The sequence below is a fragment of the Acomys minous genome (assembly GCF_964271855.1).
Source record: "Acomys minous genome assembly, chromosome: 19".
In the NCBI taxonomy this organism is placed as follows: domain Eukaryota; kingdom Metazoa; phylum Chordata; class Mammalia; order Rodentia; family Muridae; genus Acomys; species Acomys minous.
This window is the reverse complement of record NC_140499.1, coordinates 27,927,182-27,944,233: the sequence shown is the minus strand read 5'-3', so window position 1 is coordinate 27,944,233 and position 17,052 is coordinate 27,927,182. Positions and strand designations below refer to the sequence as shown.

The window sequence follows — 17,052 nt, the reverse complement described above, 5'->3', positions numbered from 1 at the left end:
CCATACCCAGCTGTGGGCATGCCCTAATAAGGCCAGAAAAAAATGGGGCTGAGTCTAGGATCCAGGCACACACCCCCCCCACTCCTCATAGGGAAGTTACTGAGTGAGTTATGAAGGCAGAGACTGGACCACGGTGACTTCGTTTTTTTTCTATATTTCATCGCTTCCTATTCCACTGAAAAACTTTGTGCCTGTGTTCTCTATTCTGTTGTTTCGGGACACACACACTAACCATGTGCATTCCAAGGCAGAGGATTGCAGAAGGGTTGCAGCGAGTTCTACAGGAAGAACTGAGTTTTGTGAAGCTGAAATCTTACATCCCCCCCCCCAACGCTCCACATTCTCCTTTTCATATACAATCTGAGTGGAGGCTGACATGTGTGGTAGGGTGCAGTGGATAGAGACAGCGGGGAAGACAGTGCCTCTGGAGCCACTGCCCCGAGTCAGTCAAGCCAGAACCGTGTTCTCTCACCCTCCTCTCTGCTGCCAGTTTCCCCAGGGGGTCTTGCTTCAAGGAAGGAGGCTGTGCTCGCCAAGCCATGAGCTGCCAGAGAAGCTTATGATGCTTAGCAGCTGTTTGAAGATGCAAGACAGTCTCTCCGCGCTCTAGTACCTAGAGAAGGAAGCAGACTTCTTGTGCCCGTAAAGAACAACTGCCGTTAAAGCTAACGGGCGGCAGAGGAGTCCGGGCTGTGTACTTGGATCATGCAGGTCAGCCGCCACACCTTTAGCCTGTGCCTTTGTTGATGGAGAGGCAGTGACCAGCTAACCTCTCCCTTGGGAAGGGGCCGTGATTACTACCCACTGGCCTCATCTAGGAGTCAAGGTATAAAGTGGGTGCTTAGGAGAGTCAGCGGGTCTGATTAATACCCTCTAGGCAGTAGTTAGGAGGCATTTTTTTTTTTGCCCATCAAATGGCTAATAATAAAAGTACAGTGGTGCAATTTGTATTTTTACTGCAGGCCAATTAAGAAGGGGGGGGGAGGGAGTGGGCACTTAAAGTGACATGTCCTTGCAAAGCAGAGACAACAGTCACAGCAGCAGGAGGGGAGAGAGAAGATGCGGAAAGAAAATAGGCAACCACTTAAAGCAGTTAAAAGGGTCAGGCATCTCGGGTCTTACAGCCCACCTCCTGCCAGCAATTTCCCTTCTCCTGCTGGTTTGTAGGGCAGTAGAGAATTTGAAAATGGGATAATCTGTGTGGCAACATATGTTCTTCCTAACAGGGATTGGTGAGCCGAAAATCAAAATTCTTTTGTAAGAGCTGTGCCTTCGCACAGTGGAGTGGGGGCCACGTTCTGACGCGTCCGTGTGTCTGGGTGTTAGGTAGTCTTCCTGCCTTGGCCAGGGCTCAGGGTGCGGTGTGCACTCTGGGAAATCCTTGTTTGATTATTATTTTACTTTCCGTCTTTTCTGGTGGCGAATGTGTGCTTATAAAAATTTGCTGCGTTTTAAATGTTGGGGTGTACTAATCATGCCGTGAAGTTCTCTCGGTCGGAGTAAGAAGAGAGAGCTGGGACGACAGACAAGAAGTGACCAGGGCATCTAGGGAGATCAATCAGAGCCTACTTTATGCACACAGGGGAAGGACAGAAAGGGAAGGGAGAGGCAGATTCGAGGATTGTGTAACACTTGAACAATCCAGAATAACATCTTCAACATTCAAAACAAAGATGGGAAATAAATTCAATAGTGCTGTCTGCCTTGGGGGAAGAAGAGAGCAACATAATGTAGATATTTCAGAGTTTGTGCATGTCTACAGGTTCAGACTTGTGGATATGATGCCTGATCCTCAGAGGATGAGCGTACAAGGTAATGTTCTAGGTATTTAGGTCTCAACTATGATTAGAAAACAAAACAATTAAAAAAAAGAGTGAAATCAGTAATGGGTATAAAATATCAATTCTAATTTCTGACTGTCTGGGAGTCAAACTCTGTAGATATTTTCTCAGTCAACACGCCTGCCTCTCTGCATCTTTTATTCCTTCCACTTTCTGTTTTTACTTTTGATTTTTAAAAAGACAGTTTATTAAGCTTTATGTTTTCTTTTTCTCATTATAAAAATCCATCTACATACCAGAAAATTCTTTTCCCACTTGTAATGTTCTCACCCCTCACCCCTGCAGCATACTTAGGGAGGGCCTCTACTTCTGATATACCTTCCCTCAAGCTGTTTGCCTGAATCTTGCACACACTTTGGGCTTTTCTGGAGTTAAAAGTGTCTCAGTCACTTTTCCTCTTGCTGTGAGAAAATGCTTTGACAAGAGCAGCTTAAGGGAGAAAGGGCTTATTTTGGCTCACAGTTCAGTCCATCATCACAGCAGAGAGAGCTTGAAGCAGCTGTTTCACATTGTGCCCACTGTCAGGAGGAAGAGAGCAATAAATACTGGTCCTTCGTTCACTTTGACGTTTTTCTACCATCATGGATCATGGTACCACCAGTAGTGGATAGAGCTTCCAGCCTCAATTAATCTTAGAAGGCTTAACTTTAGCAATCCCCTGCAGGCATACTCAGAGGTCTCTTCCAAGCAGAAAAATGAAGACTTAACACTGAAATACCAGAGAGGTTTGGATGTCAGCTAAAGCGTGGGATCTTCTCGATTCCAGGCACAATGAAGACAGACGCAGTACAGTTCGACCACTTGTGCACACATTCGGCAGATGGACAGTCAGTAGGATACAATCTATTTTTACCTGTCAACATGTTTACTAAAGTCATGTGGTACTTTCTCTTAGATGAGGTTCAGTCTTCGCACTGTGGGCAAATCTTACAGGTCAAAAACAACAAAACAAACAAACAAACAAACAAACAAAATCTCCAGCCAGCCAAGCAGGTAGCCAACCAGCCAACCAACCAGCCAGCCAGCCAGCCAGCCAGCCAACCAAGCAACCAACCAACCAAGCAACCAGCCACCCAGTCAGCCAGCCAACCAACCAACCAACCAACCAACCAACCAACCCACCCACCATCCATCCATCCATCCATCCATCCATCCATCCATCCATCCAACCCACCCACCCACCCACCATCCATCCATCCATCCATCCATCCAACCAGCCAGCCAACCATCCATCCATCCATCCATCCATCCAACCCACCCACCCACCCACCATCCATCCATCCATCCATCCATCCATCCAACCAGCCAGCCAACCAACCATCCATCCAACCAACCAACCAACCAACCAACCAACCAACCAACCAGCCAGCTAGCCAACCAACCAAAAAAATCCCCCCTTTACCTTTATAGCCAGAAACAGATAACTGAATTCAAACTGTGGCCCAGATGGTAAGGATGGAGGGTCATGGAAAAACTGTCACATTACAGGCCATACGTCCCTCCAAATGCTTTCTGCTGTGACCATGTGAGAGGAGGAAGTGTCCCTAGAACATTTTAGTGGATTCTCTGCTCCTGAATTTCACCAACAATTGCCCATTTTGAATATCCATTATGCTCATTAGCACCCCATTAGTCTCCCCTATGAAAACCCATTTCTGAAATTCAGTATGCTAATTAGCAGGACCTTTCTTGTTGATTAGAGATGTGAATTACAGAAGGGCTTTTAGTAATCGCCTCTGGAGTGCAGCCTTTGTAATAAAATGCTAGCTGGCCACCCCAGGGAGTGGGCTCATCATTAGTGCAATTGTCCCCTCCTGGGGCACAGCCTAAACTTAAGGACAACAACAGGAATGCAGGGTACATATTATGCTGTATTTACTGAGCTGTTGGGTAGATTATAGATTCCACAGCTCATGTGAATACAAACCTTTACACTGCAAATGTAATGGTCGGATAATAGTAATTGTATACATGTCATTCTAACTCCCTCTACATTTAGTTCACATGTAGCTTTTCCCCTACAATAATCAGCTACTTTCACGGAACTCTTGGGTTCTGTTATTAAAACAAATTCCTAGAAATGGAATCTCTGGCTCAGAGGCACACATCTGTCCATTTGATGTCCAGTGCTAGCTGCTTTCCGTAAGGGCTATCATGCTGACTTAGACGGAGGCATGTGAGCACGCGCATCTGTTCTTAATCTTTGCCAGTGTCTAAGCAATCTCACCCTGTGCTCTCTCCCTCAAGTATGGCTTCAGCTCAGAGCTGGAAAAGAGCTGAGGATCTTGGCTCTGCAGGTCCAGGTTTGACAACCTGGCTTGGCTTTCTAAGAGACACCATAAAACCGACATGCCTGACACTAAAGCCTTCCATCCTTTTCTCACCACCCCCCTAACTCGGCTTCACTCTTTAACTCTTTACAGTTTAACTCTTTAACTCTTTACAGTTAATGGCCCCTCCATGCTCCTGTGTGCCCTAGTGTCAAGACTTCAGTCTCAGCTCCCTCAGCGGTCACACCCACTGCTTGCCTCAAGTCACCATGGTCTCTCACCTAACAGGCTATCCTATCTCTAGAAGCCCACTTCAACAGGGAAAACAGAAAATAGGAATTTGCAAAATAACACCATTCTATGCTAAAACACCCTCCCAAGCTATCTATGCTAGCCAGCACCCCCCCCCCCCCCGAAACAGAACAAGGTCTATCCAAGATTGGCAACCTTAACGATGAAAGGTCCCTTCAGTGTTGGAGGTTCTATTGTTTGGTTACTTGGCTCTGTTGCTGTGAGGCCTGTAGAGAGGCAGCACAGGTTAGACCATATAGGAAGAGTCAAATTTCTGACCTCACAGAGAGAGAGAGAGAGAGAGAGAGAGAGAGAGAGAGAGAGAGAGAGAGAGAGAGATTGGCGAAGAAAAAGAGAGATGGAAGGAAGGGTGGATAGAGAGATGAAGGGGGAGATTTGGGAGGAGGAGAAGAAAGGGCAGAGAAGGAGAGAGGGCTCGGGATCTTGCAGTCTCTTGGTACAAACCTCTTGATCACCTCAGCACCTCCTGCTGGGCCCAGCTCTTAAAGGTTCCACTCACTACCTTGGGGACTAAGCCTTTGACACAGGGGTGTTATTTTACTTAGAGTAAGAGCTGTATTCTTACAACAGAACACAAGGCCCTGGGTGACAGGCCCTAAGTCACCCTGCCTACTCTTCTCACCTAGTTCCACTTTTACAGCTGTAACCAGCCACATAGACTGTGCCCAAGGCTCTGCCAGGATCACTGTCCCCCAGGTACCAGCATAGCCTGCAGAACCATTCCCTGGTTATGCTGTTTGAATGACCAGCTGTTCCCCTACCACACTCCCCTGCCCCCCTTCCCGGCTTTCTTTTATCCCTCAGCGCTTATTATTTAATATATTATGCACTTTACTTCTTCATCGTGTTAGTGCTTCTCTTGACTCAACACAACAGAGCTTTTGTTATAATTTTCTGTCTTCTCCCCCCCCAGTGCTTGTCACATAAAGGGCATCTGATGAATGTTTGTTGAAGAAATGACTGAGTGGATCCGATAGGTGCAAAATTAAATCTCCTTTTTATTTGCATTTTTAATTACTAGTAGGTGGAATTTTAATTATCTTGGCAGGATCTTAAGAAAAATTCACAAAACATAAAGAAAAAGAAAATGTCTGACTGAACTCAAATGTAAAACTTCTACTCAAAAAACCAAAATGTCTGTCACCAGTAAAGCTAAGAAATAAGAGGTCTACTTATAATACATGTTTTGAGGGGGAGAGTGCTAACAGTATACAAGGTGTGCTTACAAACCAAAAAAAAGACAAAAACTGTGCTAGAAAACTAAAAATGACCTGGCCAATCCCCAAGCAGCAAGTATGAAGAGAAGTCAGCAGAAGAGCATGTGGCGTTACTTTACCCTTTCCTAAGCATGCTCTAAAAAAACAAAACAAAACAAAAAAACCAGTGGGCATTTTTACTTCCTTGTGCTTTCGATTTCATCTTCCCTGAATTTAATTTCCAAGAAACTTTCTTATTTTCTGAAACATCCACAGTGTATTTCCAGCTGTTTCCTCTTCAGCAATGAGAGCTGCCCATCCCGACTCCCTCAGTTGTACAATTGTTCCTCCCGCTTACCCTCCAACGCTCTCTATTCTCATGAGCAAAACTCCCCAGAGTGACATTGCTGGGTTTGATACTCCCTGTCACCATAGAGAGAGGACTGCGACGTGAGGCTTGATGCCACGCTTATATATTTAGTAGCAGTTCTATTACAAATATTTGGAACCACACAGAACGTGCAGATTTGCTGTTTCAACAACGATAAAGAGCCGCTCGACTTGCATAGCATCTAATGAGCAGGCGTGCCAGGAATGCTGATTGACAATATTTGGTGGCAGAGTTTTCCAAGCTTGTTTTGCAAAAAGTTTGTAAACTCATGCTCTGAAATGATTTGTCTTCTTTGCTTGCCAAGGGCAGAGCGACTCTCCTCCTTCAGAAATGAACATTGAGCCTCATCCAGAGCTGTGCATCTGTGAAGAAAGGGAGAGTTATAATCGGAGCATACCATTAGCCAGGAAACACAGAGTTGAGTTGAGAAGCAAAGAACAGAAAGAGCAAGACAACCGAAGCCAAAGATGATGTTGAGGCTCCCGTAATGAGAGAGTCCCCTGGCAGATACATAGCCTCTGATTGGATCCCGCAACATTCCTCCTGGAAGATGAGTTAGATGGGCAAAATAGCGCACCCCACTTCCCCAATATACGCACATCTAATCCAGCGGGCTGGCGAACGTGTTCCCCTATGCAGCAAAAGGAACTCTGCAGATGCAGTTGCATTCAAGATCTTCAGATGGGAGACCTTATCCAGGATTTTTCCTGGTGAGCCCAACACGGTGTAATTACAATAGACCTAACAAATGGGATCTGAGGAGCAGAGGTCCAGGGGTACCGTGCCCGGCTGGGACTTCAGGCTACAACATGCTTCTAGAAGCTGAAACTAGAAAGACAAGGAAAAATGGATTGTGGCGAAGAGCCCTTTAGACCCGTGAAAGGGGACACAGCCTAGCCGCCATCTTGGGTTTAGCTGCCTGCAATGACTTCAGGCTTCTGACCTCCATAAAAACAAGCTCATGAATCGGAATTGTTTGTTAGCTCTGCAGTTTGTGCTAGTTTGCACGGTAGAAAGACAAAATTGGTACAAGAATAAGTTAGCTCACTGCTGTTGCTTATGTCACTCACGGGCTTGGGTTCTCTAAAGTATAGGATGAACGGAGAGCTGGGATTCCTAGACCCCCTCCCCCCCTGAGGTTGGGAGTCTCAGGTCGGCTTGCCCAGTGGAAACACTGGTATAGCTCTCAAGAGCCAAACCTGTGTAGCCTACCTTACACGCCCTACATTCTGTGACCCAGAACTGAGGGCCAAGCCTTGGATATTTAACTCTTAGGTTCCAGAGGTGACAGTGACATTAGGAAACCAGTGGCCTGGAGGGTAGTTAGTTGCAGTTCTTGGTGCCCAAACTGTCTTATGCATAGACGGGTCTTGCAATTGTGATGGGAATTTGTCCTGTTGTCCCCCATCTCCCTGGGACCCCCGCCCCCATTTTTGTTATAAGGCAGTTTAGATGAACTAGTGAGAGGACTTCAAATGGAAGCAATTCAAGAAAACACCGCAAGAGGAGACACATTTGAGAGATCTGGTCTCTATGGCCACTGGCTGACTCAAGGGCTGAGATTATTTTTCGCTATGGCTTATCTGTCTCTGCTGTGTGTGGCTCATTTCTTCCCCCTGTCTATTCACCTTCTCCCTTTCAAATGGAAAGTAGCAAACTAAAAGGTAAAGTGTATGCTTAAGAATATTATCTGGAAGGCAAATCCTAATTACTGCTTCTCTGAAGGAAGTTGGAACCCTCAGAGCTGTCACCAACTAGGCGCAGCCCAGGAAAGGCATGGCACGTGGAAAGGGTGACCAGGCAAACTGGCTGCACAGGCAGCTTTGCGGAGCTCTGGGCTAACAAATGAGTTACAAGAAGACAAGACAGGAGCTAGCGGCTGAATTTAAGGCCGTATCAACTGACCCCTAGCTGTTGCTGTTAGGATGCTGAACTCAGGGCGCTCCTATTGTTGGCAGCTGCCCTGTGGCTTCTCAACGCCCCCAAGAAGCCTCATTTCCTGGGGGAGGGTGTACTGAGGGGCCTGAGTTGAATGGTACATGTGTTGGCTGCAGCAGGGAGAGGGGTCTCAGGGTGAGGTTTGGGTCATGGTTATTTACAGTGCTTGGCAGAGGCCACACAGGATTAATAGGGTTATAAAATAGACCTAGTCAGTAGATGGAGTTAAGAAAGTTTGGAAGCCATGCACTGGAAAATTTAAAATGAAAAAAAAAATCAACCAAAACCCAACAAACCCCAACTCCTGAATTTCCTTGGGTAAAGGAAAAGACTGACCAAAACTCTTCTCCTAGCTATGCACCCCGCTTTTGCATCTTCTCTAGGTATGCACCCCGCTTTCCCATTACACTGCAGCTTTTCGGTCCATGCGCAGTACTTAATCTCTGGATGAGTCTTTGAAGAATGAGGAAGATGGGAAGGTTGAAAAAGGTGTGGATTCTTTTGGAAGCTTCCCAGACACATTACTCATCAAGGTAGGTAAATGTGTCATTAACAGTTTCTTCTTTGAAGAAAACAATTTTTTTTTTAATTTGCAGGAGAGAAGGGCACTTTTGTTGGTTGAGGGCTCAGTTGCCATGGAAACACAGGAATTAAATATGAAAAAAATGTTTTAATACATTAATTCTTTAGATCTCCTCACCTTACCTGCCTTTTCCTTTCAGGTGTGACAAGGCAGAATGAGAAGCAGCCTTGACCCTGGTCATCTTTTGAACCAGCGTCACCATCGGAGTCACGCCAGAACATTCCTTCTCCTCTTCCTGCTTTATAGATGGACTGAAGATGCATTTTATGTTTAATTTCCTTTCAGGGTCTGGAGACAGAACCCAGGGTCTTTTGCATGCTAGGCAAACATTCCATCTAGCCCTACCTCTGTCCCTAGTTTTAGCTGTGCACTTTAAATTTATGTTTTCAGTGTGAGTAGATTGTACTAGGTGCATATGGGAAAATCTACAAGTTCTGTGTACCCTTTCAAAGTACAGTGCATGGCTGATGGAAGTTGATTAGATAGATGTGAAAAGAGGGGTAATTTGGTGACCAGATGACAGTCAATGTGTTAGCTTATTTTGGTATCTATAACAAAATGCCTTAGGCTATGAAATTCATGATCAAGGGAAATTTATATTTTTATAGTTCTGGAGCTCTGAAGTCTACAGTCAAGGCATTGGCATAACTAATGTCTGGAAAGAGCTTTTCCTCATGACAGCTCCTTCTTAGTGTTCTCACACGGCCAGCCAAGGAGACAAAGAAGTTATTTGGGGATGTTTTTTTACCAGGGCCTTTCCCCCCATTCATGAACTAGTCAGTTTTCAAAGGTCCGACCTCTTACTACTATTGTCGTGAGTGGTAAATTTCCATATCTGAATCTTGTAGGGTGTAAGGGTTGCAAAGTAGAGGCATACAAACTAGAGTCATTTGGGAGGAGGGAACTGTGGCTGAGGAATTGTCTATCAGATTGGCCTATGGGAAAGTCTGTGGGGGCATTTTCTTGATTGATGATTGGTATGGGAGGATATAGTCCATCATAGGTGGTACCACCCCTGGGCAGATAGTCCTGAGCTGTATAAGAAAGCAGGCTGAAGAAGTCATGAAGAACAAGCCAATAAGCAACCTTCCTTCATGGTCTCTGTTTCTGTTCTTGCTTCCAGGTCCTGTTTTGAGGTCCTGCCTTGGCTTCCCTTGATGATGGACTGTGATGTCGAAGTGTAAGGCAAATTAGTTTCCCCCCCGCCCCCCCATTCCCAGGTTGGTTTTGGTCAGCGACAGAGATACAAGCTAGGACACAGGGGTGCACACATTGAAAACATGGCAGTTGAGATTTGCAAATGGATGTTTCATTCAACCAGTGAGATCTCACAGTTACCTCTACTTTGTCTCTCTGTGGGTGTGTGATGTGCGTGAGCTGGCCCGGGCTAAGATATTTAAATGCCTGGCTGCAATAATGTTAACTTCAGAATTTTGGGGCCGAGTGTTGCACTGACTCCATTTCTAGGATTCTGGTCAGTTGGTGAGAGTTCACCATGGAGTTTAGTTTGAGCACTGGGTGCTGCAGCCAGGCATATCTGGGTTTAAATATTTGTTCTCTGTCTAACTAATCAGCCATAGGTGTCTGAGTTTCTTTGAGCCTAAAGGTCATTTTCTGAGTAGTGGGCATAAAATACAGAGTCCTGTATTTTAATCATTGTGTAACGAGTTAATGAAGTGGCGTTATAGATTTAACACGCTGAGCCCCTGTTGGATTCCGTGAGGCCTTGGTATGTTGTAGTAGCTCTGACTGTAATCAACCACAGCTGTCCTGCAATGTGTCACCTCCTAACTCTTTGAAGGAAAGGGAGGCACTTACCTCCAGGGCTCCTCCACTTCTCCCAGGTGCCCCACTCCGGCCCTTTTGTTTGCAGCGCTGTTGGAGGCTAGCTAAACTCCTCGCACATTTCACTTCAGGCCAGTGGAGATTTGAAAATAGTTCACAGAATTTTCTAACTAAGTGTCCTACTTCCTGTCTTATTTATTCAGCACATATTTATATTCTCGAGTACTATGTGCTAGCCCGGGGCCAGGTCAGCCGGAGACAAAGCAGTGAATCAGACGGAAATGGCTTCTGTTGTCACATGTAGTTACAGTGTAGTTTGAAAATACAAACAAACAAAAACCCACCTTAAGCTAACAGGTGTTTATAAGGTTATTAACTCAGTGTCATGGTAGGGGCACATGTTAGTGTCCCATCTTGCTGGAGTGCCTTGGCCAGTTTGGGGCAGTCTTTCTGTAGAGGTTGGACTGTTCATAGCATTATCTCAAAACCAGAAGTCTGTTTGGAGGCTCTTCGCATTGTCTTGGTGTTGCCCTGAGGTGCAAGGATTCATCCGTCCATTACTTATTTATTTACCAAGTGCCTGCCGGTCCTCAGGCTCCGTGCTGACCTCTGAGAGAACCGTGGAGCAGGGCAGAGAGCTGGGAGATCCAGTGGCAGAAGGATTTTATTCATTCAGCCAGGCCTACCTGGCATCTAAGCAGCGTCTTTGGCAAAGAAACATCCAAGCTTAGGCCTGCAGGAGCAAGAGGATGGCCAGGTGTTTGGGGCAGAGAGAAGGAACATGGTGGTTGGAAAAGTTTTGCAGTGATGGGGGAAGGTCAGCAAAGCTCCAGGTATAGTAGGAGCCTAGATTTGGAAATGGTTTGTCATCCCCTGGTGCAGCTCAGGCTGGAGGACGCCAGATCTAGCCTGCCTCGTTCTCCCCATACTCAGTCCTTCTCTGCTTTGCCATGTGGAAAGTGTTGGGTAAGGGTTGCTTCAAGGAGGGCGGGAGTACTTCCTGTCCTAGATGCTTTGGAGGATTGTCCATCTGCCCTCCAGGAGGGGAGGACCTCTCCAGCTGCCCAGAGAGCTGCAGCACTGCTTCAGCTGAGGAGAAGAAGCCTTGCTCGCTTTCCAGGGAGACTCACAGCCAATGGCTCTTCTGTGGACATGCACAGGGGCTCAACCAGTTCACCCACCTTGGGACAATTCTGGGCGGCAAGACATCCAGGTGCTAAGCTCTTTGGTGGGCTGGCTCAGACTTGGTCGGCCCCGCCTTGCTTCCCCAATCCCTCCCTCTTCCTTCTCTGTTGGTAGTCCTAACTCACTCCTTAAAGGCTAGCCATCTCAAAGCCTGTTTCCTTAGGAACCCCTCCTGGCAGACTCCTGAAGTTCTGCTGTTTTCGCCATCAAAGCACGGAGGAGCTGCAATCGATAACAACGCGGTCACCCCCCCCCCAAACACCAAGAACAGGTTTTTTTGTTTGTTTGTTTTGTGTTTCCAATAAAAAGTGTGGTTCAGGAAAAAGCATAGAGAATGAAGGGTCTCAGAATTCTGCCCTCTCAGAGCACTGTTTAAAGGCGACGAAGCCCCACACAATTGGATTCAGGTCGGGGTCACAAGACCATCATTCTTCTGGAAGTAGATTTGTGGGCGAGCTACCCCTAGGAGCCATTAACCCACATCTCACATACATTTTGATTTCACTCTCGCCGTTGTCCTTCCGGTGCCATGCTGCCCTCCAAGAAGATCAGCCTTGGGAAATACTGAGGCGGACAGAGTTCCGCTATGGACCATTTGGCAGACCTAATTTTCATGGGAGATGGATACCCCAGGACCGTGGTTTGTCCACCAGTGTTATTTCTCTCCTGTTGCTGAGATGAAGTAGGGCTCACTCTGACATGGTGATGAAATTAGATCTCTGGCCAGAAGGACTCGTGTTCTTAGAAGGCAGATGCAGACTTGGCTCAGTAGAGGAACACTGACACTGACATCCTTCTGCCCTGAACAGGCAATTCTTTCCTTTTTAACAGTCTGCAGCCATATTTCTTAGATGTTGGGACAGATCCATGTTTTATATTATAGTATCAGAATTCACCTCGCTAGCTGCTTTTTTTTTTAAATTAAGCTTATAAATTAAGGTATTTAAAGCACAGTTAATATTCCAGGGACATGGCTGTCATGATCTAACGGACCTCTCTCCTTCTTAGAATTATCAGTGTAAAGCAAGTAGCGTGTCAGATAGATAATGAGAAAGGGTTTCAAACTCTGGGGGGGGGGCAGCCAGTGCTAGCTGTGTGCCTTGGGGACCACTCCAAGCCCCCACCTGCAAAGTATGACATAAAGTCATCACAACAATGCTAGGCACATAGGAGGTGCCTAGCAAGGGAACACTTATAGCCAAAGGAAAAAGGCAGCCATTTCTACTGTTCCCCCAAGCCTTCACATCAGGCACCATGCATGCTTTTCAAGTGTTAAAATAAATAAAAAACCTCTACACCTTCATTGTGGATAGATTTTCAATTTGTCCTATTACAACAGGCAGTAATATAGATTTCTTAACCAGTTTCCAAGTCAGAAGGCAAGTCTGACCAAAGGGTGGGCACATTAGCATCTGGGAGCTATGCCAGTCACAGCAGCTGGGAGAACTCTTCTGGCGAACGTGTGAGAGTGAGGAGATTTTATCACGTCACACTGCTTTCCCTCGCCATCTCTCTCCCAAGGCTTCATTTTTAAAAATAATGCAGTTAATTTTCATGAGAGTTTTAAGCCTGAATTAGATATCGCATTATAAATACCTCAGAAGCTGAGGAGGATCTCGTTAACAAAAGCAGATCGCTAACCTCCCATGGACCAGAACCAGACCCACAGAATCCAAACTTAGACACCCACAAAATCCACCCTGTCCTGTTTCCCTCGGATTATACCTCGTTGCTGGCGATTTAAGCCGCCTGCAGATCTGTGGCCATGGTATCTAATTGCAGCCGGCTTTAAACCTTGAGCAGGTCAACGGCGGCACGATGATCTCGGGATAATTTGTCTTTTATGTATTTCTATGGCATGATATATAATCCCTCACTGGAAAGGGTCCTTGTGGCTGTCAGCCTCTGCTCCTGCCTGTGATAGAATAAAGGAGTGGCAACTAGGTGATTCTTTATATAAATCTCTTTTTTTCCCCCCTGCATAATGTGGGTCAAGGGATGGGCCCACCTTTGTTAAAAAGCAGGGACAGGGACATTTTAGCACGGGGAGCCACTCTAGGTTTCCTTCAGCAGAGCGCGGCCGTGCCTTTGAAATGTTGCCTTGCTGTAGTGACATTCTCGGTAGCCAGAGAGCTGTGCCCCTCTTTGCGTCTGGAGTCCTGTTTTCTCTGCCCCTTCTTGAGCAAGCTGGAGCACCTCAGGCTGGGTGAGGTAAAGAGCTCTGAAGAGGTAATCGTGTTACGTGGAGATGCAGGAGCCAGAGAGGACTATGTGTCTGAACCTGAGACTCTCTCTGCTTAAGTGTCGATGATCAGGATGCTCAACAGGGGTTTATGGGAAAACATATAGGCGGCTACAGAGTAAAACCTTTCTCTCGACAACTCAGGCATGCCTAAGTAATGACAGGAGGAGAGCTCGGTTGGTAAAGTGTGGGTGCAGTTGGTAGAGTGTTTGCAATCAAAGGACCCAGTCCAGTCCTCAGAACCTATGTTAAAAAATAAAGCTGGGGGTGGTGCAACCCCAGCTTCACTGGGGAGGTAGAGACAGGTTCATTCCTGGGACCCCCCCTGGGTCAGCAGCCTACCCTCGTCAGTGTGCTGCAGGCCAGCGAGACACTGTCTTCAAAACAATAGTGCAAGGCTCTTGAAATCCAAGGCTGGTCTCTGGCTTTCATATGCATGAGCAGATGTGCATGCATGTACACACACACACACACACATACACACACACACACACACACACACACAGAATCTCTCACACAGTCACACACACAGTCACACACATACCCAGAGTCACACACATAGTCTCTTTCACACACACACACACAAAGTCACATACATACACAGCCACATACAGTTACGCCCATACACAGTCACACATACAGTGACACACACACATACAGTGACACACACACACACACACACACGCGCGCACACGCACGCACGCACGCACGCACGCACGCACGCACACACCCTCATGCATACACACACACATCTTTCCAGAGAAGGCAGTCCTTGTCTTTCTCCAGCTGTTTGCAGTTGGGCAGTACTGAAGGCTTGGGATGCTGCAAAGAGAGCAGGTGGGGCTGTGCTTGCCCAGTTCCCCCAGGCTGGATGCAGCACAGGGACAGCAGATCCCCTGCAGTCAGGCAGCCCTTCCAGCTTCTGCTCAGCATCCACAGCAGGATCCCCATAGGGCAGGCTGCAGCACCATCCTGGGAGTGGCAAGACCAAGCCTGCCAAACCTCAACTCTGTAGCTGCATCCCCATCCCATCCCCCTCTGCCTTTTCCCTCTGGAGGTTGCGCTGCACACAAATTCCTCTTTAGTTCTCTTCATACCCCCTTCCTTCTTTCAGCCTCATTGTCTGTATAAGGAAACAAAAGATTGTACGCGTTTGAGCTATTCTGTAAGTCGACCCGAGGGCTCACGGAAAAGGTCAGCAACGGTGAAGGAAGTAACAGGCAGTCCTGAGAGAGAGAGAGAAAGAGAGATAGATAGATAGATAGATAGATAGAGAGAGAGAGAGAGAGAGAGAGAGAGAGAGAAAGTAGACAGTAGATGACTGCTTTGGATGAAGTGGTTACTTAAAGGCATGTGAGTCCAAGAGGTCTGAGCTCCTAACTACCCAGCTGCATGACCGTGGGACAACCATGACCATCTCTCAGGGAGGCTTAGGCTTTACGTCTGTAAAATGGAGTCATTGCATGTACCTACCATTTTCATCATGATGACTGCAGTAAGTCACTTAGGCAATTAGTTTGATGGAACCTGACTGTAGACTGGAACCCTGGTAGAGGCTGGCGTGAAACACGTCTTTTCCCTTTGAGGAGACTGAAGAGAACGGAGTTTGTGTACTACAGGGCATGAAGGCTACAATCCAAATAAGAAGGTCTGTGGTTTTCACCGAGGGGCCAGCGAAGGGGGCCTGAGAATTGTGTGTTTGTGGTGCTGTCACAGCTCTGAGCCCTTGGTAAACATGGTCTTCTGGTTCCTCTCACGCCAGAGGCACTTTGCCTAAGGACCAATGGGCTGTGAGTAGAAAGCCACAGGCAATGTCGGTGGCCTCCTGTCCTTTTATTGCATTCAAGTATCAGGAGGAGGAGTTTGCTTTGCAGCTTGCTGGCTCCCTATGTGTTCTTGGCAGGGACACCTGCCAGTCTCCTTTGCCATCACCTATTGTTGGGAACAGGTGGCTAGGGGCTGGCAGAATACCTCAAGCCTGAGAAGGAATGCAGCCACTGAGTGGGCATCTCAGTAACATGGCTCCTGGGTTTGAATTCATAGAGTGCTCTCTCTAAAGTGCTCCAAGGAAGGGCACGGGAGTAGGGTTTGGCATGCTTTTCTCTCAAGAGTGGAAGAGCACAAAACATTGACGGCATTTGCTGGAAGTACAGCAGATAGGGCCAGGCAGGAAACCGGAAGCTCATGTGGCGGTCACGTCCCTGGCGCCAGGCTTCTTTTCCCTCCCTTCCCCTCTTCAGTGAACCTGGAGGCAGCGTCCATGGGGGCTTGGGTACGCTCCCCACTGCAGGCTGCTGCGGGCTGTTGCCTTAGAGGACTGAGAAGCAAAAAGCAAATGTGGGGGGTTTTTTTGTTTGTTTTTTTGTTTTTGTTTTTTGGCAGACACAGCCTCTCATTCATGAAATTAATTTGCTATCAGGAGATCAGAAATCAAATGTTTTCAAAGACTCCTATTGGACTTATTCCAGGGCATATACAAGAGGCAGAGGGGAAAAAAAACTTTGGGAAAGTTTAGGGGGCCAGACTAGGCAAGGGTGAGCAGCCAAGATGTTCTGTGGAAATTTCCTCAGACCGTAGGTGTGGTGGAGTAATCTTGGGGTCAACCATGGGCATGGGAAGTGTGCACAAGCCAGTACAGGTTGCTCCCTGGCCTCAGGTGAAAGGCTTCCAGGCTGAGCAAGGGCTCCTCAGGAGATGACCATTATTTTCACATTTAGTTAAGAATTGACAAACTAATTGCCAGGCCCATTGTTAGGACCCTGACAATCCATTAGAGATGATTACGAGCAATCTCTCCCCATTATTCCTGAGAAAGGGGGACACACACAGCCTCATCTTCTGCACTTAAAAACTTAGAGGTCCGTCAGCTTCTGCAACTCGGAGCCCTAGTTCCGTGCACTGACAGGCTCTGTGCTGTGTGGGCTCCGTGTTTGTTTATTCCCAGCCCGAGCCAGGAAGATAGAGGGTTGGCTTGTCTGATTGCCTGCCTGAGTCTTGCCCCATCTCTTTATTTTCTAGCTTCTCTCCCTGCCAAACACTCTCCTCACCCCTGGCCAGATCTCAAGACACACTTAACCCAGAACACAAGAAAACAAAATAGAAGAGAAAAACAAGACCCATACTTCGTTGGGGGCAGGGTGGTGGTGGTGATGGTGGTGGTGGAGGAGAAACCTTAAACACTAAAAGAAAAGCCTCTGAGACTGCTTTTCAGTGGGGTTTGGAAAAAGCCAATGTATTCTTTTGTTTTTTGAGGCAGTGTTTCTCTGTGTTACCCTGGCTGTCCTAGACTTGCTTTGTAGACCAGCCTGG

At 47.0% G+C, this 17,052-nt stretch overlaps 1 long non-coding RNA gene across 1 annotated transcript; it reads left to right on the top strand.

The window, feature by feature from the left end:
* Window positions 1-618: 618 nt before the first annotated feature.
* LOC311589886 lies at window positions 619-10,514 on the top strand. The gene is made up of 3 exons (XR_014776675.1): window positions 619-711; window positions 8,332-8,481; window positions 8,671-10,514. It is a non-coding gene; the product is annotated as an uncharacterized lncRNA (long non-coding RNA).
* Window positions 10,515-17,052: the final 6,538 nt, after the last annotated feature.